The sequence below is a fragment of the Pongo abelii genome, chromosome 19 (assembly GCF_028885655.2).
Source record: "Pongo abelii isolate AG06213 chromosome 19, NHGRI_mPonAbe1-v2.0_pri, whole genome shotgun sequence".
Lineage (NCBI taxonomy): Eukaryota > Metazoa > Chordata > Mammalia > Primates > Hominidae > Pongo > Pongo abelii.
In genome coordinates this window covers 14,145,406-14,171,597 of record NC_072004.2, presented here as the reverse complement: position 1 = coordinate 14,171,597, position 26,192 = coordinate 14,145,406, and the positions used below count along the sequence as shown (strand labels likewise).

Genomic DNA, 26,192 nt, shown 5'->3' with positions numbered 1-26,192 from the left:
CTGAAATACACTGGGACATTTTCAAAGAAGTCTTAAGAAGACAACACGGGCAATATGCATCTATAAGATAGTTGTTAATTTGAATACTCCTGACAGCTTTTTACAACTGTTCCTAGCTTTTCTTTCAACCTGATTACTGGCAATGCCTTTATATCTAATTGTAGAGTTGGACGATCCACATGATAGAGGGGGCCTAGAGTTCCTTTGCTGAAAGATGTAAAAAGGCTGAAAATTCTTATAGCAGGGTAAGACATTTGTCACGCACAGTGGATAGGATATTGGGTAATTCCCCAGAACCCTGAAAAACTGAAGTACATAGCTTCTTTCCTGAGAGGCCAAACAAAAACCTGTAATGTGTTACAAGCATAGTCACCATGTCCTGAGAGAGTAATACATGATCTTACCACCATAAAGAATCAAAAAGATAACAATGTGGTCCATCTATGGAAGAAAAGTTTTTGATATACACACAAAATATTTTCAGTTCTCTTTTTAATAGCAAACTGGAAAGAAATGTTTGCTTTTCTAAAATACGTAGATAAAAATTCCAAATTATTAAGAGTTTCTAATAGAGAAAAGATACAATAGAGTTCAATGGTTCATTTTGAGTCTTTCAATGGTGCTTTGTTTTTAAGGAAAAAAAGACTTAATTAGTTAAAAATAGCATAAAGGGAATTTATTTCTAACTCTTCTGCCAAATACCAATTTAACTCAGAAAGCAGGCAAATATTTTTAAGTGCTCATAAATAACAGTAGTTGATGTGTGACTATGATTTTATTAGCATAATTATGCAGCTTTAGATAAATGGCATTTGGTCATCAAATCCCAATATTAAGAGAATTACAATAGATTATGTATTTATCGGCTGTCTGCCTGTGTCACAGTTTTCTGTCTCAGACACAATTCTTAAAATCCAGAAATACATATGATTTTTCCATGTCTGCACAACTATCTGTGTAAAGTAGCATCTAGTTTTCTGACAAATATGAGTTAAAGGAAGAGTGTTAATGTCTTAGTAAAATACTTCCAAAAAGAAAAGATTTTCATTTTACTAACTAGATTTGAGTCTTGAATACTAGTTTCTGGCTAGTGGGAGGGCAGGTTTTCTAATAAAGAGGCCCTTACTCCTTATTTCAGTGACAACAGTGCAGATGGGCTTCATATTAGCAATGACCATGTTAAAATCATGATGAAAACCTGATCCCGGGAGAAATTCTGAACAACACTTCAAGACAGAAAAGACATTTTAAAACTTATGTGAGTACATTTCCAATCAGATTTTACTTTGTCATATGGACCACAATTCTCTATTTAGTAAAATTCTATATTTAAAAAATCTTCCAGATCATATACTGCTACTCTTATGTGAGGCAGTGAAATTCTAAATTATATGTGGCAAGATGAAACATTAAACAACAATCATTACCACAACAACAGAATTCATAACAAATGAAAAGGTAAATGGACTCTTTAAATATAATGAAATCTGCAATTATATAAAACAATGTTAGATAATAAATGTCTTCACAAAAAAAAGTCTGTAATGCTAAATCATCTGAGACTTACTACATTTATTTTAGCCTATCCAGTTTACAGTGACTTTTATTCCACAATGAGAATAGACCGAAATACTCCTAATTCTTATAAAAGGTAGTCTTTTTTTTTTTTTTGAGACAGGGACTGGCTCTGTCACTGAGGCTGGAGATCAGTGGCACCATCTCAGCTCACTGCAACCTCTGCCTCCTGGACTCTATGCCATCCTCCCACCTCAGCCTCCCAAGTAGCTGGGACTACAGGCATGCACCACCACGCCTGGCTAATTTTGTATATTTTGTAGAGACAGGATCTCACTATATTACCCAGGCTGGTCTCCAACTCCTGAGCTCAGGCAATCTGCCCACCTCATCCTCCCAAAGTGCTGGGATGACAGACGTGAGCCACTGTGCCCGGCCGATTTAAGAGGTAGTCTTTATAGGTATAATACAAATAAGGAAAGTCACACTGGGGAGGAGGAGTGGAGATTTTGTCAACTGGCCTTTAATAATAATTATTTTCGAACGGTTTCAGATACAAAAGTGAGATCTAAAACAGATAAATTAACACTATAACATAAGTAAATTAATACTATAACTTTAAATTAACACCATAACTCACAATTACGCAAAAAAAAAATCCTAGACAATATCCATGTATGAATTTTGAAATGTATGAGTAATAGCAGTAAAGTAGAAACTAGTTTGTACCAATATAATTTTTCAAAATGATAGTTTTAATAATTCAATGTATTAGAGGCATCATTTCCTTAATCATTTATCATAACGTGATGACTTATTAATTCTGTTAAAAGCTTTTTTAAAAGAAGATTACCCCAAGTCAAGATTCTGAAAGCTTTGCAACAAAAAAAATCAGACATAACGTTGCAATTAAATGAAGAATAAGCTCATTGAAGATTACTGGCTGACGATTACTGATCACATATATTACATGCTATTTAATAATCTAAATTTTATATTGCCTCTTAACAGGTCGATGAGGTTACTATTAGAATGTAAAATGTTTAACATTAAAAACAAAAATATAAACAGGAATATGAAAGTAAGAATATAGTGTTTCAATATCATTTACGAATGAAAAGGAAAAATGTTCTCATGAAAGACAATAAGAAACTCTAAATTTAATGAGTTTAGTTTATCTCTAATAAATTCCACTTCTGAAACTACATATTAAGGAAATACATACAGAAATAGAGGAGAAAACTACATGCCAACCATAAAAAGTATCTACTGTAGTTGTTAACAGGTATGATTGGAAGAAATACTAAAGAAATGATTAAAATGTGGTAAACAACTTGATAGAATATCAGGCAGTCATTAAAAACGTTAACTAAGATTACTCTGAAATAATCTGGAAGAATGCCTAAAATACTAATATAATTTACAGTTTATTATTTGTTTCAGAGTGGTAGGTCTATAGTTTTTTGTTCTCTTGTCAAAAAAACTTATTAAAATAAAAAGGAGATGAATCATAAACAAAGAATAAGTGCAGATAGATGTGGCTACATGCTTTCAAAAAGATTTGCACATGGTTGGGAAATATTTTTTAAAATTGAATGTTACATTACATTTTCCAAACCACATTAAATCTTTCATGCTTTCCAAAACACATTGGAAATGTAAAATTTTCATCACAAACTCTTTTGAAGGTTAGTTTGAGGAAGAAAGGTCCTTGTAAAGATGGCAATTCAAATAGACTTACAAGAGAAGCCCTATCAGAAAAGGTTTCTTTACTGTTGAGTGCTTTTCAGAACGACATTTTCTATGGCTTTATTTGTTTATGGATAGCTGCAGTTCTCCATGCCTACATTGCTCAGAATTTTTGTTTTATTTTTACTCCTATTATAGCACATTCTAATTTTTCCAAGAAGTTACAGACATCTAGTACAGCAAGACAGGCAATCATCAAACACTGCAAGCTGAAACAATTTTGGATACTAAATACTGGAGTCAACACAGGGATCCTTCCAAGTATAAGGCTTCAAATATGCCCACCTGTATTTTTTCCTCTTAATACAGTGATGGTTATGAATGAAACACCTAAGCTCACAATCACTATGCAACTTTTATACCTATTTATTTTATTGCCAAGAAATCCCATTTACTTATTTAGGCATAGGAAAGGTGTAGCTAGGTTATTTCATGTGAAACTTTCTTACGAAAATTTCAATAATAAAATTATAAAACCTTTATTTTTGTCAGCTTTCTACTTGAAAAGTAGTATATATTCTCAGCTATGGGTTTAGTTTAGTGATTAAGGCAGTACATTTGCTCTAAGTCCACCAGCAAATTTGCTATAAGTAAACAATTCATTAGACAGATACTGGCTAATATTATGAGGGTTAATTAATGTGTTAGCCTCTCATGATAATCATTCATAATTTTATTAAAGCAGGTGAAAATCTATAGCTAGTTTAGTAACTGGATGACCATAACAGACATGCAAAATATTGAACACCAGTGCCTTTTTTATACCGATAAAAAAAAGACTAGAGCAATGCACCAACTTACTTTTTATAAAAATCAAGAACAATTTACTACCATTAGTTACTATTTACTAAGGGCTTATTATTACCAAGTCTGGGCTAAGTTCTTTTGTGTATTTATTTCACGTAATCCTCACTGTAACCCTATTCAGGAGGCATTATCATTATCATCGTTTTAAAGATAAGGAAACTGAGGCCCAGACAAATAAAGTAAATGATTGAGGTCGTACTGCTTGGATATGATCCCAGGCAGTCTGTCTTGAGCCTCCGTTGCTTCATCACTACCGAATACACCACACAGCACTCCGTTGCTTCATCACTACTGAATACACCACACAGCACTCCGTTGCTTCATCGCTACTGAATACACCACACAGCACACTACACTTGAGCAAGAGACAATGCTGGGATGAGGAGACAATCAGGCAGTGTAAGACAAAGACCTTGGCTTCAGCTCAGGGTCCAGCTCAAGAGATAAGACACTTGTTTATAAAATAATAGGAGGCAGTACAGTAAGATCTACAGAAATGCAAATTATAACTGCTAATTATAAGTTTAGAGAAAGGACCGATTATGAGTCTCAATACCATATGTCCAAAATGTGGCCCACTAGGCACTGGGGTACAGGACACCTGAGCACTTTTCACAGAAATCTATGTTTACTTATATAGCTAGCAGTCAAGAACCGGTAGGGCTGACCCTTCACAATATAAAATGTAAACTTAAAAAAACATTATTCTTGCTTCCAATACAGTGGTTGCCATTAGGAGGATACTATGGAGAAAACATTTAAAATGATTTTGTTCTTTTCAACTAGGACAACCAGCATGTTTATCTTTAGTAGAATTGCTTATAAGGTACTAGATATAGTTTCAATGTCTGACAATGTGGGCTAAGTTAATGTAAAGTTTGGCTTATCTGTAAAATGGCACAATATGCAATATTCTAAAAGCCCCTTAAAAACAAATAATATTTAATGACCTGGAGAGTCCATGATTTGATATTAAGAGAAAATATCAGATTTTGACATGTCATATACAGTATGGTGTCTATTTGTGCATGTGTGTATTATTGAAAACTGATCAAGAGCTTCAAGCCAATATATTATAGCTGAGTGACACTATTCCCTTTGTAAGGAAATTTTAGTCATGTGTGTCCCTTTAATGACGACCACATTATGAAATATTTCAAAGGATCAGAATCAGAGTAAGAAATTTGGTTGATTTTAGTGTAGTAAGATTGCTAGGTTGTAGAAATATGGTAAAAAAAACTGAATTGTGTCTGCCACGTAAGAACATTCTGGAATTAAGAGCTCTGACAGAATCACAAAACTCTATCTGAATAATGACCTAATCTGCATGGAAAGAAAAACCAGGAACACAGGCAAATTGTTGAAGGACATGAAGACTAATCCAGACATAGAAAACGCATTCAATAACTGGTACCCTTTCTAGTCTACCTTAATACTATTTATTCTTCTTCCATTTATTCATTTACTATTTTAAAAGGGATTTGTATTAGATAGTTGTTAAAGCCTATATATGAGTCGGAAATCCTAATCACATTCTTTTAACAACACTATTCTTAAAATTTTGTGTATGAAAGCATTAAATATATAATAACCCACACGGGAAGAATTATTTTTATTCTCCTACCTCTGTTCAGCATTTTAAAAAGAGATGTAAATATTTACTTTCACTTAGGATATGTTAATTTCTAAAAAAAAGAATGACAGGGTTAAAAAGTATAAATATTTTTTGATCCAATCACTCATACACATACTGCACACACTATTATATTCTAATAGTTTCTCATTTAAGACTCAAAAACTTTCCATGTCATTAAATATCATCTGGAAATGCAATTTCTATGATATTGTATAGTATTACATTATATGAATAAAACAATTTACTGAGACCATTTTTTCTATATTGAAATAATATTTAATATGTTTATAATATATAAATATATTTGCACATATTTTGATAATTTAGAAAAAACTTCTAGAAATGGAATTACTGGGTTGAAGAAAACATATGTTTTTAAGAATTTTAAATTATACTTCTAAAATTTCCCTTCAGAAAGGCATTCCCAATTTAGTTTCACCAACAGTGAGAAGAAGGCCCACCTTCTAGCATCCTCACCAACTCTTCGTAAAACAATTAAAAAAAAAACACCACCTAAAAACATCTTTACCCATTTAATTGCTCATCACCTTACACAGACTTAGCCTTCTCACTGAAGGCTAACAAAAATCCTAACAAAAAAATTGTTAGGATAATCTAAGTAAACTTGAAGTTTCAATGAAAAATATAAACTGACAAATAACCAAAAAGATTTCAATGTCAAATGGAAACTAAACACTATAGCTTTTACTTTATGAAAAAATCTAAATATTTAATAAAGTGTTGATTTTCTAGAGGAGGCAATTGTCACATGCAAATATCTTTATGAACAGACTAAAACCATACATGTCCATCTTTGTTATCTTTCACTATAATTAATTGCTAACATTGGGAGGCAAGCTGAAGTTCTCGTTCTGCTAACCTTATAAATAAGATGATTAAAAAAAAAACCTGTCATAAAAATGTATTTTGAGGTCAGAGATTCACTAAAAGTTTTGAAATGTACATACCAAGGAAACAAATAAGTACAGGATTCAAACGGCCAAAGTCTCAGCCATGCTTTATGGCAAGAAATTTCCCGAAACATCAGTATGTCCCACACAAGCCAAATGTCAGTCTGAGCAAACTGGAAATGAATGGAAAGCACATCTAAGCTTTGTTTTGCTAACAGAAAGAAAAAAGTCTAAAAAAAGGTATGTATAATTACTTAGCTTTTCCTTAGAAGGATGCCTATTACTCAAAACTCAAATGAATAAGTCACACTTCATTTTTATGTCATCTCTGGGAAATAAGATGTTGCATACAAATGAATTTTCTAGATTAATAAAGTAATTTTCTTGTTTGCATACCCAAATATTAATGAAATTGAAACCAGTTTTGATAGAAATATTTATAAAATTTCTGGTATTTCTGAGCCTTCAAAACAATTTACTGAATATTATTTCATCTCTTTCCCAATGAATGACTCAGTGTACTTGCTGTCACATTAGATTGCTCAAACTCCTTAGCTTCTTAAAATCAATCACCTTTACACTTTCTTTGTTTTGTTTGATGCCAATGTTCTCTTCTTCTCTATCTTCGTCTCTAATCCCCAACTTACTATTTTAAATTTATTTTGTCATTATTTAAAAAGAAAATTAAAAATGCCTGAAGAAAACAAAATCCAAACAACTTATTTGATGAAACACAACTATTGACAGAGCACTTTTTGGTGGCTCTCAACTTGTATTCCAAGCTCTTTTCTTTGCTACTCAAATGCCTTTACTTTTCCTGAGTTGCTGGCCATGAATTTGAAAAAGATTTCAATTGCAGAGCACAGGTATTACTGAATTGCAATGTTGAAATCTAAAAATTCCAATGGTTACATAGTAAGACTATGAAAAAACAGTAATTCCATATTTGAATAAAAAATTATTTTTGGAAAACAAAATGATGTTCTTTATACACATTTAGAGTACAAAATCAACACTCTATTGCTTCTACAATACAATGCTAAAAAACCTCAATATTAAGTGTTTCTCAAAGTGCAGTTCAGGGTTCATCTGCATCAAAATCTTCTGCAGTCCTTAATTATAAATGCAGATCCTTGGGTCTCACTTCTGACCCAAAGTAGAATATCCAGGAGTGGATATTCTACATCTGCATTTTCAATCAGCTCCCCAGGTGATTATTTATACATGGTAAAATCTGAGAACTACCAACCTAATATCTAAAATCGGTAATATGCTTGCTAAACTAATAATAAACACATTTTCATTCATAACAAAATAGCTACATTAGTTCCAAAGAAGTTTTATAATTAAAATATTGGTTACCAAAATTATTCAAAGATTTCAACTTAATAAAATCTGTATACTACCCAGATAAAGAAAAAGATTAAAATAAAATATTTCATTAGAACAAATAAACTGCATGAGAAGCAAAGAGAATACTATATAAAATTTCTAAATGTTTTATCTATTCAAATATGAACAGCTCTATATAGTATGAAGCTTCATGCCCACACTAGAACAGACATCTCATCATATATTTATTAGGCTAATTTTTAAGATAATTTTTATATGCATCGTTATATACTGTTGTCTTTTATTCAGAATAAAAGAAAAAATAGTGCTATGCTTTGGCCACTTAGACTCAAAAAACATTTTTAAAACAAAAAGTCAACATCCTGCTTGTAATATTGTACTATACAGTTCTGCAACATTACCAGTGTGGGAAAGTAGGTAAAGGCTACATGCACTCTCTCTATATTATTTCTTACAACTGCATGTGAATCTATGAAGATCTCTAAATAAAGAGTTTAACTTAAAAAAACACCGACAGCATTTAATTTATCCATGTCTAGTCAAAAACTACTACCTTAAAAGGCACACTTTCTGCTATGAAAGTTAAATAGCAGTGCTGTTTTTTAGCTTACTCAGCTAATTACTTTTGAAATCCTCTCCAAGAGTGTGTTACACCACACATATTCTTTGGGAACAAGTTTGATCTCTTTTTATGTGCTTGCTGTCCCTTTTTGGAGGTGAAAACATCTGTGTCCCACATACAAAGCAAAATTAGGCATCTTACAGAGTTATTCTGTGCTCTGAAACACTATCTGACAAAGGCGGATGCTTTTCATCTCCCAATGTGAACAACCATTAAAATACTTGTAAGAACTCAGTTAATTTTTTCCAGGAAACAACATTTTCTAACATATATGTTGTTTACTGGGTTTCTTGATGAGTGAAAAAAAAGCTGATAGAAAAGATAACTTTGTATTTTTTATCTCTTCACATTCTTTAAGAATAGTTTAACAAGCATGTATGCATATGATTAATAATATTCCTGAAGGTCATGGGTACAACTAGATAAAACCTAAAAATATATATTCTCTAAAGATCTATATATAATCAACTACAAAGAATCATTCCTTTTTCCTTCAGGCATTAACATTTGTTGAATTTGAGGGCATCATGGAGTCTATCTTATGAAGCCTTTAAAGTACAAGTAACTAAAAAATATTACTAACATTTATAGTATAAAAAGGAATTATTTAACACCAAAGCAAAGAAGAACCCAAAGAGTTCAGAAACACTGACTCAAATAACCATTACGAATACCAGGGTTCCTCTTAGTAAAAGTTATCCATCATCTATTATATTAAACAAATTTTAAAAAAAGAAAAGACTTCTATATGAAAACATATAATCTCACTTATGCCCTATAAAGTAAGTCAAGCTAACTAAAATCTCACTAATTAAGACTACACTGAAACTCATAAAAATCTAAATTAAACACTATTTTAAAGAAAATTCCTTATCTGCAATTATGATAAAATCTCGTGAATTTAGATATTAGTCATTTTTTTCATCATCCAGACTGAAATCTGGATGAAAGTGATTAACATCTAGCAAACTCTTTTATTCCATGTAGTGCCATTTCATAGTTTTAATAATATGTGGTGTTGGTAGTGATGGCAGGCATTTTAAATGCTTGATAACCAACTGTTTAAGTACCTTTAAGTATATTTATTAAATGTTTTCTATTACACTGAGTATAATTACAAATCATGTTTGTTAATTAATTTATAACACTATTAGCTACTATGGGTCACGCAAAAATAGACATAATACCCACAACTCAGATTACTTTTAACAAGAAACTCTTCAAAAACTTAATTATTCTAATTTAATTTAAAAATTAATAGTATTATATTTCTTCAAAACTATTTCATAATTTGAACTTTTCACAAATCCAGTTAGTCCAAATTAGTGTAATAAAGATTAATGGATAACCAGGTTCTCTCAAAGCTTCCTTTATTGTATGACTCATGAAAACATTTTATAACAATTTTCATGTTTAGATGTAAATAGGTACTTCTAAAATACTTTTGATTATTAAACAAAATACAATCACAGTTGATTTATTTTTAATAAACTTGGCTTATTTTTAATACATTTGAGGGAAATTTTAGGGAATTTTATCAAATCAACATTAAGCCAAGATTTACCTGGTTCCTTTGTAAAGAACTTCACAAACACCACACATTTCTAAACAAGCTGTGTTACCATGTTACAAATTTTAAGTTAAAAATCTCAACAAAATTTCCAAATTGATTGAGTTGTACTGTTTCTTTTAGAAAATAAATCTAAAATGAACTGAAAATAAGAATGTTTAAAGTTCTAATTACATAGTTCTTTCAACATTATTAGATTATTAATAAATTTCTATAGTCACATTGCATAATTTTTCCTTAATATTTAATTATTTTTAAACAGAAACTAAGTATTTGAAGCCATAATTTTGCATCAGAATAAACATAGGAAAAGTAAAAAATAAGCAGGAGTATTCTTTGAAACAGACATTTCATAATGCTACAAACATGTCTTTTTTCTTCTTCTCAAATAATTTAACGGGTTAGAGATTAAACTATGAATATATCCTCTGGAAAATTTAACACTTCATAAAAATATTCTAAGGTAGAACAATATATTTGTAAGACTGAATAAAATATATAAAATTTAATTTTTTAAGATTAGGAAAATATTATGGATAAAAAATTTAAAAATACAAATTATTATGCTCACATTCAGCCACCACCATTCGGTAAAGGGCTTATAAATGCAAAGTGATATAAAGCAGAAAATCAAGGGAAGAAATATTTAGTAATACAAGGATCATACCTTCGTGCTGTCTCAGTTGAGATATCAGTAGTTTTACTTCAGATAAAACTTTTCTAAGTGATAGATTTGACCATCGACACGGATTCTCCTTCAGAATTTAAAACAACAAAATTATAGAACCTGGTATCGTATACGTATGTTAGGCACAAGTGATCACACAGCTGTGGAAAGCTACATCTCAAATATCAAAAATTCCTGATATAATAAAATGGTGTAAACTTAAACCATCCATTTCTAATCCAATTACTTTATCTCCTCACCTCATCTGCAATGATTTCATGATGTTTGGATGAAGAATGAGGTGGCATTTGGTTCATGATTAAACTCTAACATAGGATATAAGAATATTATGAAAAATAAACCCAAACAAAAGCAAATGTAAGTATTTTTAAAGGAAGATATATACGATGACAATGTACATATTTTAAAAAACTTCTAGTAAGTAGGAAATCATCCCATAAACAACCTAAACAACCTATTTTTGCATCACTTTATAATTTAATTTCCCAGTTTTTTTAGTCAGAAGATCTCCTAAGTGAAAAGGACTTTGTACAAAGCTACTGATTTAGGCTTCAGAATCTCCTACATAATTACTTTCCAGGCATGAGGTATGTCAGTACCCCAACGTTCTTTCTTACAGTGACTGTCTCAGTCTCATGAAACTCCTTTGAATTTGCTATTATTACATGGCAACAATACAGGCTGCAGGAGAATGATTTATTTGAAGGGGAAAATGTGTCCTGTAATATTTTCTAATACTGTTTTCTAAATTATTGTCATCAGAACATTTAAAATGAAATGTTTTATTTCTTGACCTGCTCTATGTGCTTCATCCAGTGTATTTTATGGCATAATGTGACCATCCAGCCATATTCAGTTATCTAAAACTGTTTCACTACAAAAAGCCAGGACTGGAACAAATGAGAGAAAATTCATTTCTTATAGAAAAATAAATAAAAAATAAAAAAATAAGCCAGAGTACTGATACTTATATATGAAAAGTTACTATTTTTATCTATATTTTCATATATACTGCCTTCTAGCATGCTTTTTCACTTAACTTTACAAACATCATGTGTATTAAAAAATATGTATATATACAGATAGAGCTACCTCATCATCTGTTGTAGCGTATTGTCTTCAATGAATGCATCCAAATGTATTTAAACAATCTCCTTTTGGTTTTTCTTAACCTGCTTTCTGATTGTTCTTATAAATTACAGTAACTACTTAGGAATGCCCTTTGACTTCCTCTTCAATGAAGTGCCCTTTTAAGATGTCTACAAATCAATGAGCTGGTCATTCATTTAAATAACTTAAATATATCCAAATTACACTTCACAATAAAAATCCAATCTTTTACATGTGAAGAATTCTACTAAGCCACTATGACATGCTGCTAGGAATAGTGGTGAACTAGGTGCCTTATCCTGGGAAGCTAATATTTAATGAAGGCACAACCAAAGACCTACTTTGTGATGGTTTTTCACACACAGACTAAATCATGGGTTTTCAAACAGTGTTTGAAGAATCACAGGTCCTGGGAAGGTTCTTGAAAGGGCTCTATAGGAGATGATGAGACTATTTAGTGAAGAGGAGCAAAGGAGAAGAAAAAGGTGGGGAATAGAAAAATCAGGAGGAAAGAAAAGAAAGCAAAGGAGAGACAACAAACCACAAAGATGAAGACGACAATGAGGAAGATGGCCATAGAAATGCATATGATGAAGACAATCAGGCTGGCAAAGAAAACAGCCAAGAAACAAAGACAGTGGTGAAGTAGATAACACAAAAGAAAATTTAAAAATTAACAGATTTACTTTAACTCTTAGAAAAAAGATCCTATAAGGGTAGATGGTGCAGGCAGATTTACTTTAACTCTTAGAAAAAAGATCCTATAAGGGTAGATGGTGCAGGCCTCAGTTTACATATGAAAGAGCTGAGTTTAAATGAGATGAAGGAATTACATAAGCCAAACACCTAATAAGTAGAGCTAGAATTTGATTCTAGCCCTGTTTCAAACTTTGACCTTAAGCAATACATTATTATATGTATTATTTGTAATACCTATTACAAGTAACTCTATCAGAAGTCCTGGGGAATTTTTAATTGCCTATGAAGCTGCACTTCAGAGGCAGTGATGGGCTTCAAATCTTGTAATCATTGATAGACATTACTCAGATTTTATCTTAAAGCGGTGAAATTACCTAAGAACAACACTATATCCAGTGCCTTTAGTTGTAAAAAATATGCACAAAAATGGGAGGAATATTTTCCTAGAAAGGGAGGAATTATTCTGAGGGAGGCAGAATACAATCACATCTAAGATAATTACTTCTCCAGTGTAATGTAATTGGAAGCAGAAACTCCTCACTTATGTCCAAAGGATTTTTACTTTCTTAATTTTTGTTGAAACTCCAGGCTGGCACTGGGTGGCTTCAGCACCTTCACTACATTCTCCCAGGAAGAGAAGAGGGGAAAGAATATACACAGGGCTCATAGGTATATCCACCTGGGATTAAGAAGCCTCACGAACTAATTTATGTGGATTTCTTAGTATGTGACTGTAGAGTTTCCTAGACAGGCTCATGCACAGGCTGAAGAAAAGAAATGGGCTTGCAATCCGATTCTTCAATAGGTAAAAACAAAACCACCAACCCTATATAACCCTATTGTACCCAGAGAGTCCTCCTATCCTTTTCTAGCATAGCTCTGCTAAAGTTGGTTTTTCAAGGTAAAGAGGTCTGTTTTTGTTGAGCACAAACAGCCTGCATCTTCATGTCTTTTGCTAAAGGAACACATGGTTTACAATGCTTACAGCACAATGAAAAAAATAATTATGGGGAGTTTTCTCAAGGAGCCTTAACGAGACAGACAAAGCAAAGAAAAATACAGAAGGCTGAAAGAGTTGATTTAGCCATATAAGCCTAAATAAAAATAGCTCTGCTACAGAAGAATCAGATCCTGGTAAAGATTACAAAAGACATAAATACTACGGGAAGTTTTAACTGATTCAGACAGAATGTGTCTAACTGGAAATCAAACAAGGGAATTTAGGTAGGACAAACTGAGAACTTGAGTAAATAGTTCTTAGTGGCAAGGGACTCATCAGCTGAGGAAAGGTTACATTATTTATATACATTTATTATATTGCATTATTTATATACATTTACATATATATATATTTTGAAATATAAAGTGTTATTTCAGTAAAGAGTATAAATTTCATTTCTGTGAACTAAAATTTAAACACAATATATCTAGCAGTACCTGAAATCTAAAAAGGAAGATTTTTTTTTACTAATGCAAAACCAGTGTTTAAAAAAAAAAAAAGGCCAGGCACGGTGGCTGACGCCTGTAATCCCAGCACTTTGTGAGGCCAAGGCGGGCCAACCACCTCAGGTCGGAAGTTCAAGACCAGCCTGGCCAATATGGTGAAACCCTTGTCTCTACTAAAAATACAAAAATTAGCCCAGTGTGTGGCGCTCACCTGTAATACCAGGTACTGGGGGGCTGAGGCACGAAAATCACTTGAACCCAGGAGGCAGAGGTTGCAGTAGGCCGAGATCGCGCCACTGCACTCTAGCCTGGGTGCGACAGAGCAAGACTCTGTCTCAAAAATAAATAAATAAATAAAATAAATGTAGAAATACAGATTTTTGAAATGTGCCTTGAGATATGCTCTTCTTAAATTTGACCACTTTTTTTTGGGTTCTATAGTCCTGTAGTAACTCAGTCCAGCTGTACAATCATAAATCCATCCATAATGTACTTAAGTTCTCCTTCTTGAAGCACCCTGCTCCCTTCTTCCAGTGTCCTTTTTATTTAATTATCTAAATATTTTTGGTGAAAGCATTTTTATGAGGATTCATGTGTGTAAAAAACCTACAGAATCCCTACTATATGCACACCCTATCAGGAGAATTCTGGATAATTTGCACCCTAAGCTACTAAATGTTAATTGTTTATTATGACTAAATGAATATTTGAGAATAGTTACTCTCTGTCTGGAAATATAAAATAGAATAAAAAGAACACAGGTAATATAATTAAGTCATAACTGAATGAAATACATATCTGATATTTAGTATTTTTTATTGATGGCTTCAGGGAGAGCTTCTTGTCAAATAAGCATTGTTTCTAATGTTCACAGCTAACATTTTAATCTCATAAGTATATGACAAACTAAAAAAAACTGCCGAAAATGCAAATGCTCAAAATTGCATCATTAAAATAGATTAATATGAAATAATAAAGTAGATACAAATGAAATAATTATATAATCCTTTCATGTATAAGCATTTGGAGGTTCATTTTTCACATCTTTTTCTTTTACTAAGAATTCAGGTCAGTGAAATTTTCTTATTAGTATCAGAGGTACCAAAAAGAGTAAAATTAAACATAAAACGTCTAGACTTAAAAAAAAAAAAGATAAATCAGATTTATATGCAGCATCTGCAACAAATTTGAGGTACTGGCTAGGCAGGCCTTCTAAGTTCAATGCTGTAATTTAAAAACCACACACACACACACACACACACACACACACACACACACGTAAAGATTCAAATTACTATTAAAAATGCAACTTTTGAAAAAAATTAAAAACACTTCTAAAGGTGGTGCTAACTTTGATGTGGCCAAGTACTATTTTGGTACTTGAGGGCAAAATAATAGCTTCTCAGTAGCATGTAATTAATAAAAGGACATCTAACTAGACAAAGAATATTACTTTTAATTTTTAAATACAAAAAGACAGAGTAACAATATTAATATTTTAAACACAAGGCCAATGCATACATTATCAATGCAGCACATTCACACACATATATAATTTTTATTTAATAGAAATCACTAGTGCAATATTGTTTCTTTGCTTTGATCTACATGAATATTATAAATAGAATGCATTAACTGCACTTGAATTTTTGTATGTGATTTTAAAAATTCCTATAGGTACAAAATATTTAAACTGACTGGCTTATTTTTATCTATAATCATTAAGAAGATTTTACATCAGAATATACTTTATCTCTGCTTCCCTGCACTCAGTATGTAAATATATGAAAAAACTGAGGTAATGGAGTAAGAATAATAAACAACTAAAATAAGCTTATAGTTGAGCTGTCTCGAACTCTATCAGAATGTCTCAATGTTATAACTTTACTTACTGGTAGCACACCAGGAAAACAGACAGAGGAAAAGTATTCTTCTAACAATAATCTATTCAAAACATCAATTTTTTAAAAATTTACATCTACAGTAGAAAGCTTGGTTTAGTGAAGACAGCAAATAGCTAAAACAAGTTTCTTTATACCTTTCCTTAAAATTAACTCTCTTTTAAAAATCCAAAGCTAATTCAAAAGTTATAACACAATTTTGGTCAAATTAAACTATTTTCTTTCAAGTTTATAGTTCAAAGATTAAAATATGAAGATTAGGACAGTCATTTGCACCAAATTCGTGATTCTATTTATTACTCAAGGAAACATGAATTCGAGTCACTAACAATCTATTTTTTTCTAAAGTTAAAAACAAATCAGAGACCAAATCAATAAGATTTAGCATATTTCAGTAATGCTCATACTGATTAATATTTAAAGTAAATATTTCCCCATACATTTTAAATACTAATAAAACATTATATAAAGCAAAAAAAAGAGAGACATTAATACTTCAGGAGCTTGAACGAATTAAATAAAACACCAAGTTATCAAAGGGACATTTAGCAAATTCTCCCCCTCATGCTATATACTCCATTGCATCCTCCCACCCAGCAGACATCCCCTGCCACCAACACCCTAATATCAAGGAGCTGAACAAAAGATGAATTTCATCAAAATAATAAGAGGAACAAAACTGTGACCACTGTCACCATAAAACACACACAGTTCAATTAGGCAGCTTAAAAAATGTATATGCATAAAACTACAGAATACCATACTAAAATTTGAACACATCTACTATATAAACTCAGAACACTGTAAAGAGAAAAGACTTTTAGTTTTCAGTTGTTAATTAGCTGTGGTCACAGGATGTTTATTAAAACTGAATTTATTTTTAAAATATACATTATACATCTTCAAAACTAAGAAGAGGATTATAGAAATCAGAAACTTTAAGAAGTGTGTTTGAATGCAGTAATTCAAGAGTTTATACTGAACCTTTTATTCAATGGATTGGCTAAAGGAATTTAAATTAGTGAGACCCAAATGGCTTAAGTTTAAATGGATATTGATGGAGAAGTAAACATTTGGATACATTTTAAAATAAAGATGAAATGGCAAAGTGCCTTCAAGCTAAACATATTTAAAATAATAAATAGAAAGTAATGAAAGATGCATCCTTATAAGGAATTAGAAAAAAAAAACAACCCAGCAATGAATCAACACAAGTACCCCTTATTAATCGTAGTGTTTTGTTAGAAGCATTTTTCTAATTGACACTGAATTAGCATTTACTATCCCAGAGAGAGTTCTCCGTGGCAAACACTTTAATGGAGGTTGTCTGATGGCTTTGGCTCCTAATAGAGGTGTAACAAAATAGATTTAGTGAGCAGAGTTAGCTGCGGTGGTACAAACAGCACCGTGGAATAGTTCTCCTCCTCACCCACAGAACAAGTTATGCATGAAGCTCTTGCCCTTGACTAATATATTAGGTCCTCTAAAACAATACATTAATTATGCATTCACTGTGAGTTCAGACACTGTGCTTAATATGATTAGTGCTGCTGTCTACCCTACTTAAGTATTGACATGTATTTTAAAAACCGAAAGTGAATTGGATGCCATCTACTACCCAGAACATTAGCCGTGAAGTCCTCTCTGAGAACATACAATAAAGATGAATACACACATGCCTCAACTACTAACACTGGTAGGAGTCCTGGTTTACTTCTTTAAACTCATAGGCATTTCCCTTTGTAATCCTCTCTCAAATGTATTTCCCTCCCAAAAGAGCTGCATTTCATCGTCTGGCTCTGAATATTGGCCTCTGAATATGTTTTAAATTTTTACAATGTGCTTTTCAGTATTAAAGTAAAAATTTATTTTTCAATAGCCAAATTGTTTCCCTGTTAACTGCAATACCCTTAATACAAGGCTAATTCAACAAAGAATGAATTTGACACTGTAAACATTACAAATAACAACCTAAAATTCCATTTTAGAGAGTTGTAGAATTTTCTTACATTTTTATCAATAAGCTGACAATGTTGTGCAAAACAGGCATGCTGTCGCTTCCTATCAGCTGTAGGAGCAGGGCCTTCTATTTTCAGTGCATATTGAAAACTACAGCCTCTATGAAATGTTTCAACTAGATGTGGCAGGATAAAAACTTTCCTGTAGTTATTTTACCAATGTGCATTTGTCAGTGACAACCTGTGTAAATACATTTAAGGATGAAGTTCACATTTCACTGTTCACATTTTAGGGGAGGAACCCAACCAGCATCTCATAAATCAATTTGTCACTTGATTTTACTGACCATTTTTTATTGGATTTCACTCCAAAGTGAAAACTAGTAAAGCAATAGAAAAAATGAGATTGAAATAAATTTTACACAAAAGGGAAGATTTCTAAAGTTGGAGCACATTTGTCTCAAGTATAGCTCATAACCTGGTTGTGACTCAACATTAAACAAGTAAGATCCAACATGTGAACATTCTCATAACATTAAAACACTCAGTCCCCACAAGTCCATCTTATAGGGGAAGGAAGATGTCACATTATGATAGATAAAGAAATGAAAGAGGAAAGCACGGTTAGCTGAACTTCACCCCAAAACACTCCACAGAGGTATCTGCACCGGACCATCGAGGGCAAGAACATGGCAAGTCACTTTTTTCCTTTCTTATGTAATCCTAACAATCAACTGTTATGAAATGAATATACCATCTTAATTATAAAGAAGCCCATTAACGAATTACACGTGCAACATGAACTGTGAGAACAAACATTTACCAAAAAAGCACAGTGGGACTGGAACAGCATTCCCAAACTCTAATATTCTGAAGAGAATAAGAAAAAATAACCTACTCTGAGTTGTCCTAGAGAACTTGATTTTTTCACCCCTTAACTTTATGCGAATGGAAATTAGGAAAAAACTTACTGTGTAATATGCTTAGGATATGGCTCTGCTTCCCTAAAACTATTCTACTTCCCTATCTTTGATAAAATGGCAATAAAGTGCAATAAACTCTAAGTAAAAATCTCTCTACTTGGCTTACAAGTCACAAATTTTGTGCCAAGTCAGAGATGAAGCAATTCTTTCTATCATTAAAAAAGAGTTGTCAAGTCTAACAGAGTGGTCACCCTGCAATATTTGATGCAACAACTAACCTATTTATAGCTGAACCGAGCAGAAAACAAGTCAGGCAACCTGATTTATTCTTTAGAGACCCACAGTCACCTTGACAGGAGTGAGAAATGTGAAACTAACCACCATGCAATCAACTGTAACTGTTGTAAACATTTTATCTGCTTTTAAGTAACAAAAGGCAAGCCTAGTTTCACAGCTGGGTACTACTAATATGGAGCACTGAGGAAAAAAAAAGTACTTGATACCGAAAGGAAAAATGTCTATGTCTCAACATCATATGGTTTGACTTAAAACGGACTGATTAAAGATACTTAAACTACTCTTGAACACAAATTGCATGCACCTGTTGTTCTCATATTGTTAGCCCTTCCACACCCCTTGTGAGCACGAGACTGCTTCTCCATCCACAGAAAGCCCTGGTTAACTCCATCTCACATTGCCTAACACTGGAGGAGAGTGAATTTATTAATCGATTTCACAGTTTCTTTGGGATACATTATTTACCTTAAAACATAACACTAAAGAGACTACAGAAATAACATTTACATTCTCTATTTAATGGCTTTCATTACAAACTGCCTTCCTAATTTTATGATTTGTAAAAATTTTTCTTTTTAATCAGACAAACTAGTTTCATGTGTTTCCATCATGCTCTAGGCTACTTTATCTACACTGGAAAAAAATTCTGAATTCTTAAAGAAGTCTTAATGTTCACGGCTCACACATCAATAATATTGCCTGTGAGTCCATTCTATTCAAACGATCTTGAGAAAATTACCGAGTATTAATGCTGCTGAGAAGAGATTTAGCATTTTGGACTTCAGATTCACTATGATAGACTGTGAATATGCAACTTAAAATTCTGAAGCAATAACTTCCCCAAATCAAGAGTTTACTGCATGAGCTGGTAGAAAAAGCAGTATGTTTAATGATAGAAGAAGTCGGAATTTGGAGTTTAAGCTCCGGTACTGAGGTAAGGTATTTGAACGCTGGGCCTCAGTTTCCTACTCTTTACTCATGTGGTGAAACCTGTTTCATATGCCTCAGAGAACTGTGGGAAGATCAAAGACAGGGTACACGAAATAGCACTGTAAACTGTAAAGTGCTCTAAAAATGTAAGGCATTATACTATCATTGTCACTCCTAGCTCCCTCTCCACATCCAACTGACACATCCGCTTTGGTGCTATTCTCTTTCCAGTGCTGACCTGGCTTGGCTTCTGTTCTCAAACCATTTCCGAAGCGGGCGGATGCCATGTAGAAGCAGCTCCTCCAAAGGCAAGCACTGGAGAAACATTATCTTGGTTTCTTTGGGTACAGGTAGGATTTAGTTAGTTTCTGGATAATCCATAATTATAAGAGATATTAATTTAATGTGGTTTATTGAAGCAACAGTACTTTAGCCAATGGGCTGGCCAGTCACCTCGTGTTTAAGATGACTAAGAGATGGTGCAATGCATTCTGTGGCAATGAACAGGCCAAGTCTCAGAGATCCTGGCACCAATCGCCAACTGCCAGGACTTCTTACAGGTGGACAAGGGCATTTTTCTCCCTCAGAGAATCCCAACAGTCACTGCCACCAACCAAGACTTCAGGCAGCCCCACATAGAAAATCATTTAACAGCAAATAAAAGTACAGAAAAAAAAATTTCTCTCACCAGAATCATATATGATTGTATTAAATGTCTCTTGGTTTCCTCTATTTTTAAAAATTTAACTGAACAAATGATAAACTGTAAGTGGATAAGCAAGGATCTGGTAAGATTACAGATGGTGAGTATCAACTCATTTAGTTGGTTGACGGGGATTGCCAGAGCACACTGAAGATTTTGCAGCCTCGTCTGTTTTATAAGTATAAGGACCCTGATCACAAAGTGGTGCCTGACACCCAGGCAAACAAGTGCCTCTTTGTTTACTAATAAAGTTACAGCTGAAATTAAATCAACTTTCTCAGAATGAAGGCCCTTTTCTCCCCCAAATCCATTTCCTCTTCTGCATTATCTCCATCATTTTCAAGTTCCTGTTTCCTGTAGTTGCTGGGGCGATGGTAATAATACCCTAACTGGTCAACATGCCTCTAGGCTTTGCCCACTTCAGTGGCTCCCTATTGCCTACAGAATCAAATCTCATCTCTTTAGAGCTGGGCAATTATGATACTCAACAACATGACCCAAGCGGTATGGCCAACTACTTCCTTTTTGCCATCTGACATTCTAGGCCTCTCCACATCACACACATGCACATGTGTATGCTTCCCAGCTTCTCTCTCTGGGCTCAGGTTATTTCTTCTGACTAAAATCCTCCTCTCCTCATCTTCAAATCATGCACACCCTGTGTACTCCAGCTAAAATGCACCACTTCCTTTGGAAGCATTCACTACCACTTTCCACCACACAAGCCAGAGATAATCTTTTTTCTATGATATTCTATATCACTTTATTTTATTTATGTTCAAATTAAACTGCATTTATTTGTGTCTATAGCTTATATTTCCCACTAGGTTTTGCGAGTAGAAATAATGTCTTACTTACCCGTCTCCAGTGAGAGCAAATGATGCAGGTAGATACTATTATTACTGTCTCCATTTTACAGATGAAGAAATCAAAACATAGAAAAGTAATTTGCCCCATGTCACACAACTACAAGTAGTGACAGCCAGGGCTCACCTCTGTGTTCCTAGCCATCGTGGTACACAGCCTATCAGGATACTGCAACTGTTAGAACTCATGATATTTTCATTGTCACTTTAATTATTAGGTCGCTTGAAGCCCAAGTGACTAAGTTGCAGCCATGATAGCAACAGTGTAGGATATTAAGTTACGCATCCCTCAGCATTAACCTTGCTTCTGACTTAAGTTTTTCAATTTATTATTCTCTTTTCCTTGCCATGGTTTTTAGAAAGTGCCTGGGAATAAATATACAATTTTTAAAATCATTACTTCCTACTCACAAAATTCAGATCATAAAGCCTGATACCAAGGGTGAGATGAAATACATCTGGCTGAGGCAGACAAGATACAAAAAGAGAACTAGAAGTTATGAACAAATAAATTTAAAAATACATTTTCAGAACTGAAATCACTAGAAATGCTAAAGAACAAAATCCATCCCAAAGGATGTTAAGCCAGTTAGTCACAGGCAGAGTGAGCATGACACATTCACCCAGGTTACAGAAGCAAAGGACAAAGAGATGAAAATGTCAGGAAAGAAAATAGAGAAGGAAAACATAACCAATGCCTGTATGGGAAGACTAAGTGTTACAAAGATGTAGGTTCTCCACATCATAATTCCTGTATTTCTAGGGATCTAAGCTTTAGGACAGAAAGCCATTGATTAGAGAGGCCAAACTTCCACAAATCTTGGGACACTATATTCCAGAGGATATAGTTTTCACTCATCATTTTTGAGTAAAATTATCTGTACTCACTGCCTATGTCTCATCACCTATTTCTCTCTCCAATTTGACTTCTCATGGCTACTGTGCTGCATAACTCCTGGAACTACCATTCATTTTTATCCCATCTGCATGACATCTGCTGGAATTCTGTCGCACTGTGGGCCTATGGCTTCCCCATCCAACAGACCAACAAAGCAGCTTTTCCTAAGGTCATCACTGGTCTCTTCATCACTATATCCAACGGACTCTTCCAGTCTTCAGTTCACATCACCTTATAACAGCATTCTATTAATCTTCCTTCCTCCTTGAAATATGCCCTCCGTTTCTGTGATACCTTGGTTTTCTTCTTTATGTCCTCTGCAACATCATCCTCTTCCATATGCTGTTCAATTACGTAGCTCTTCAAGGCTAATCCTAGGTCATTTAATCTCATTGGTGTCCATGGCTACAATGACCACTTCTATGCAGATGATTCTTGAGTTTCTATCTGCAACATGCTCCTCTATTCTGACCTCTAGACCTACATATCCATCCATCCACTTGATGTCTCCTCTTGGCTACACTGAAGGCACCTCAAAGTCAACATGTCCAAAACTGAACTTACGATCCTTCCACCAAACCTAGGTCCTCTTTGGGTAGTCAGTGATATCACTATGCACCTAATTTTGTAAGCTACACCCTAGGAGTCATCCTCACAACTTCTTTCTCTCTTTCCACCACTGCTAATCAATCTCTAAATATCATTTATTTTATCTCTTAAATATCTTTTAAATTTATCTCCCCAACCATCACCCTAGTGTAAAGCATTATCACCTTTTGTCTAGAGTATGGCAAAAGGCCTTTTGGACATTCTCTCTCTATCCAATCTGGTTCAAACAACAAATCTGATCAGGTCTCTCTCTCTCTAAAGCATGACAATGGTTTCCTAATGCTCCAAAACTAAAATAAAAGAAAATCTTAACATAGTCTATAAGACTATTCATGGTCTGATCTCCACCCTCATCTCACTCAACACTCTCCTTTCTGTCTCTGTCTCGTCACAGGGCTTCTCAGTTTTTCTAAACCACGCTTCCTCTTGTCATTGGGCTTGTGCACATTTTATTCACTCTGCCCAGAACCCTCTTCCTTGTCTTTGCCTAGAAAACTCCTACTCATCTTCAGGATTTCAGCCCGAACATTACTTCCATCCCTTTTACAAATTCAAATAGTACCAGGTATCACTCAGTTTGCAGCTCCCACTAAAGCAATTTTATAATTTTTAAGTAAGATTTATAATTATTTAATTATTATCTACATTCTCATCCCTCACTAGGCAATATGTCTATCGACAGCAAAGATCGTGGCAGGTTTTTTTTTGCCTACCATTGTACCCTCAGTGCTGAGTGACAGATGCTCAGTTGAAGACATAACAGGTGAACACAAGTTGAACACATGAATAAATTGCTTTAATAAAGGCATAAATTACAAATTTTCACAAAATATCTTAAGTAGGACCAGGAAATGTAACCTCAGAGCAGATGAACTCTCCATAAATATTAGGTAGGAGATATATGCCTGTCAATTATTGGCAATCACAAGAGCACAGAGGAGGCCTGTAACATCAAGTCTGTAGACACTACAGATTCCAGTAAATACCACACACTCTGCATATGAGCAAATACTGCGACTAAATGTACCTCACTTAGTTCAATGATGAATAAACAGAGGGAAATAACAGCAATTGAAACTGTCAAAACTCCCCAACATAAAAAATGGAAAACAATACTGAGAGGTGATGGAAAGTCTATTTGAAAAAAACAATCCTACTAGAGAAAAACAAAAGCAAGTTTTGAAAAGCATTTGTCTTTTACTCTCAATACCTAAAAGAGCTAAGAGAAGATATGACAACATATTTGTATGAAAAAAAAAAAAGCTTCCTGAGTACAGGTATTATAGAAATAAAAAGAAAATGGGTGAGAAATTGAACTATTTTAAAGAAACTAAAAAATCTAAGAGATAAGAATACCTAGAAATGAACATTCAAAAACAGATACAGATCTAAATTTTTGAAATATACTTTACCATGAAATATAAGACATGAGAAATCAGGAAAAAAGTAGCATTTCATAAAATTTTTATGTCTTTTCTCCCGTACATTATAGTACTTCTGAAATGGATTCATCTTCACATTGATTTGCACATTTAACGTTGTCTAATGTTAGCCACCCTCCTGCCATCAAGTGTTAGTAAATGGTCTTAGTCTAAGAAATACATTCGGTTACGAAGACTAAAATAGTGCAAAGATGTATACTTTATACAAATACATAGGCAGATACAATGTAGTTCTAATTATATCCTAATTTTTAAAAAGAACTTCAAAAAATAATTCTTAACCTCATCTGAAACAATAAACTGATTAAAAGACTTAAAAAGTCTTGGAAAAGGAGTGCACTGTGGGAAGACTTGCCCTCTCAGACATTAAAGTAAATAATAGAGATGACATGGGTGCGGGGCAGGGAATTGGTGAGTAGAGAAGGGCAGGGTGCTTGGTGAGGGCTCCACCCTCAGGCCTGTGTCCATGGACCTAAATGAGGACAGGCATTTATGTTTTCACACCCCAAAAGTTACCTTTTGGCCTGCGATGCCCACCTATCCTGTACCCATAAAAACTGGAGACCCTAGCGGGCACAGACACAAGCAGCTGGATGTCAAGAGAAGCAGAAAAACACACCGACAGACACCAGCAGACACTGGCAGGCCATCAGTGGTGGAACAACGCAGACGCTGAGGGGAATTCAGCCGGGAAGGTCAGAGGAGAGTCCAGCTAGGTGGGCGGCCTGACTCTGGGAGATGACCACCTTCCCATTCCATCCCCCTTCTGGCTCCCCATCCATCTCACTGACAGCTACCTCCACCACCTAGCAAAATCTTGCACTCATCCTCCAAGCCCACATGTGATCTGATTTTTCTGGTATACTAGGGCAAGAACGTGGGATACAGAAAGCCCTCTGTCCTTGGGATAAGGCAGAAGGTCTAACTGAGCTGATTAACACAAGCCACCTGCAGACAGCAAAGTGGAAAGAACAAATGCCCACTTGGGTTTTGGGAGCTGCAAACACTCACCTCTAGATGCTGGGTCAGATTTTGGGTCAGAGCCCAAAAATGCTCCCCACGACCTCTGCACCTGCCTGTTTACATGTTTCCCCTCGGGGTTTGAGCAGTAGGTTACTGAAGGAACGAGCCACACTCCTGTCACACGCCCTGAAAGAGGGATAAGGGAACTTCTCCCGTTTCAGAGATATAGGATGTGATTTTGAAAACAGAATAATGAGTCAGAAACAAATCCAAAATACAGCATAATGTGGCACATTATAACAGCTGCATTTAAAAATAAGCCCAGAACAACCAGCTAACAGTTTAGGACCGAATTAAGTTAAATCACCACCTCACATATTTTTTTAAAATCCACCTATTACTATGTAAAGCCTTTCTAATGATCTTTCCCAAGGAAGAAACTACAAAACAACAGATTTGATATTTTGAAATGTAAAGCCTCCATATAACCCAAAATAAACATAAAGAGCAAAGTAAGGGACAGGATCAGAAAAATGGTTGTAACAAAGGGTTAATGTTTTTAACGTAAAAAAAAGCCCTTGTATGTTCTTTAAAAA

At 33.9% G+C, this 26,192-nt stretch overlaps 1 protein-coding gene and 1 long non-coding RNA gene across 2 annotated transcripts in view; one reads left to right on the top strand and one right to left on the bottom strand.

Moving 5' to 3' along the window:
- Positions 1 to 26,192, bottom strand: part of COX10 (COX10 homolog, cytochrome c oxidase assembly protein, heme A: farnesyltransferase (yeast)) — a 140,008-nt gene that overhangs the window by 65,412 nt on the left and 48,404 nt on the right.
- The window catches only part of LOC129051016 (uncharacterized), a 35,559-nt gene continuing 14,728 nt past the window's right edge, over positions 5,362 to 26,192 (top strand). The window contains exons 1-2 of the long non-coding RNA XR_008514972.2: positions 5,362 to 5,481; positions 20,347 to 20,465. This is a non-coding gene — a long non-coding RNA (uncharacterized LOC129051016). The remainder of the gene's footprint in view (positions 5,482 to 20,346; positions 20,466 to 26,192) is intronic.